Source organism: Phoca vitulina, unplaced genomic scaffold (assembly GCF_004348235.1).
Source record: "Phoca vitulina isolate PV1807 unplaced genomic scaffold, GSC_HSeal_1.0 scaffold3127, whole genome shotgun sequence".
Taxonomy (NCBI): domain Eukaryota; kingdom Metazoa; phylum Chordata; class Mammalia; order Carnivora; family Phocidae; genus Phoca; species Phoca vitulina.
Window position 1 is genome coordinate 1 of NW_022592809.1, and position 2,880 is coordinate 2,880.

General features: G+C 36.3%; 1 long non-coding RNA gene across 1 annotated transcript; it reads right to left on the minus strand.

Annotated features, from left to right (window-relative positions):
* Positions 1–347: 347 nt before the first annotated feature.
* On the minus strand, positions 348–2,878 carry LOC116629779. Its single transcript, XR_004298821.1, has 3 exons — positions 2,815–2,878; positions 1,945–2,049; positions 348–449 (listed from the first exon to the last, which is right to left on the minus strand). It is a non-coding gene; the product is annotated as an uncharacterized LOC116629779 (long non-coding RNA).
* Positions 2,879–2,880: the final 2 nt, after the last annotated feature.

Here is a 2,880-nt window from a genome sequence, read left to right on the forward strand (position 1 = left end):
TTTTTTTTAACCCTTCTGGCATTTTCTCATTTCTCTATAAGCTATATGCTCAAAATATGGAGATGAATGTCTCATAATTGTAGATATGAACAACTATAGATTCAAATTCAATTTTATACTGAAGTTTAGGATACCCTCTCCACCTGTGGGACATGAATATTAAAGTTGTTTGGAGTTAAAAATATAAAAGAGCTTTCTCCAATGAAAGACTTTTTTTTTTTCCCACTTAAAGCACAATAAATGTGCTTTCACTGGCACCCAGATGCGTCTCCCTGCTGTAATGATGATCATTCCCCCCACCTCCATCCAGCCTTGCGCATACATGAAGTGTTGCTACTCACATCACTAGCAATGTCCCGGGAGGCCTTGGCCGCCACGATGGGGATGGCATCGATTCGCAGGTCGTAGCCTTTCTTCTTTGCTTCTTCGTTGGCGAGTTTATACAGAATCTACAGAAAGAGTGTCAAGAGTTAAAGTGAAAAGTTTGACAGCAACAATTGGGAGATTACTAAGTGACATACTGCATAATTTTAAAAAGGATAGGCTCTGGAAATAACCTAAATTTCTAGCAATGTTGAAAGTAAATAAATTACATCTTACCAAAACAAAAACAAAAACATATACCTAGCTTTAGAAATAAATGAGATCGATTGGTATTAACATAGATTGATATATTAATCCATCATATATATTGTAGATTAATATATATCATGTGGTTTGATATATTATGCATATCAACATAATTATAATTTAATAATATAGATCAATTGACAAAGCATCAATTTCTACATATTTCTAAGTGAAAAAATTGTAGAACAATGTTTAATATTATTCATTTATATATAAAATATATACACTTATATACTTTTATCCATTTCTTTATTAAAACATCTTTCACAAACAGGTAATACTTTATAATGTTTAAAAAACAAATGAGAAAAAGGCTGAAGTACAATTTAAAACATAGCTAACTGGACTATAATCACAACTTCAAGATTCTAAATTTTGGCTGTACCATATTAGTAAAACATGTGCCTATAAATTGCATTTTACATAAAAAAAAATCGGTGCTGTTCATAGAGAACACTTCTTTCCCATGCCTGAAGCTTTCTTTCTATAGAAGGAGCTCAATTATTTTTCTCTGACCTTTCTCCTTTCTCTGCCCCTTTACTCTCGGCCTATGAAGAAGTGTACTGACTTATTGATTTATTTAACTGGTAGGGATAACTGGGCACTCCTGCTCAGCTTTAACCTGTTCCCTCTAGGAATAAGTCCAGTGCTGTTCTCTGTTTCTCTGGGCTCTAAGCAAGACCTTAGCCCTGAGGGGAGTGGAGCTGACCCCCCTGCTCCAGTGTGGCCTCTGGACAAATGGGAACCTAATTCTGGGGTTCGGTTAGGTTTAGTTCTCATACAAATGTATCCTTGAACCTAACTTTAGTGGTAAAAAATGTGAGATTTCAACTTCTATCTAGACTTCCTTTGTTTTACCTCTCAATTTTATTCAGGATCCAGGTAGGGAAAAGGTACGTATCATCAGAGTTCCCCTTGGTAAGATTGCCAGATTTAGAAAAGAAGATAGCATGCCCAGTTGGACTTGAATATTAGGTAACCAACAAGTAGTGTTTCAGTATAAATATTGAGCCACCATTTTGTCTGGCCATCTTACCCCTTGGAAAATGCTAAAAATACTCCTCAGCCCCAGTGACCCACATTGGAAGTGGCCATAAACTAAAAAGGTAACGTGACTTCAGTTTGCCCAGAGAATCCTATAGCATATACTATTCAACCCAGAAATGAAAGACTGGATAAGCTGAGTGTTCATATCACAGAGCCACATGTACCATGATAGCTGAGGCCTGAGAATCTCCACAAAAGTAAGTACAGGAAAACAAACAGTAATGCTGATAACAAAATCAGTGCAGCACCACAGAATTTTGTACTTACCTCACTGTAGTTGAGCTTGTTCTGCCTCGCCAACATGATCTCCGGGGTATCAGGCATTATATGAACTTGAGTCTTGTCTTTGTCCCAAGCCTCTGTGTATAAATGCTATCAAAGAAGATGACAGAAAACCATTCGAAGATGTGGTGTATATATATGCAATGGAATATAACTCAGCCATCAAAAAGAAAGAAATCTAGCCATTTGCAATAACGTGGATGGAACTAAAGGGTATTATACTAAGCGAAATAAGTCAGTCAGAGAAAGACAAATACCATATGATTTCACTCATATGCAGAATTTAAGAAACAAAACAGATGAACATAGGGGAAGGGAAGGAAAAATAAAGTAAGATGAAAACAGAGAAAGAGGCAAATCTTAAGAGACTCTTAACTCTAGGAAACAAACTGAGGGCTGCTGGAAGGGAGCTGGGTGGGAGGATGGAGTAACTGGGTGATGGGCATTAAGGAAGGCATGAGATGTGATGAGTACTGGGTATTACATAAGACTGATGAATCACTAAATTCTACCTCTGAAACTAATAATACAGTATATGTTAATTAAATTGAATTTAAATAAAAAATTTAAAAAACCATTTGAAACAGAAATTACAAAAAGTCCAATAAAGCATGATTATTATTAATCTAATTAGGAAAAATAAACCAAACTTTGGTATAAGGTAATCCATTTGAGGTTTGAGTCTTATCGAGGTTAAAACTGGAAATAATAGATATTATTTAGAGGATTTCAAGTATGCAATTTAGGAGCTAAATGTGACCCTACACTTCAATGGATAATTTTAAGTGCACTGGTCGTTAGAGTATGAGAGCAACTTTTGGCATCTTAGAGAAGCTCGAGGCAGCTGGGGCTCACCTTGTTCATGTTGAGGGCATTGCTCTTGGCCAGCACCTGTTCCAGGGAATCAGGCACACTGGTGAA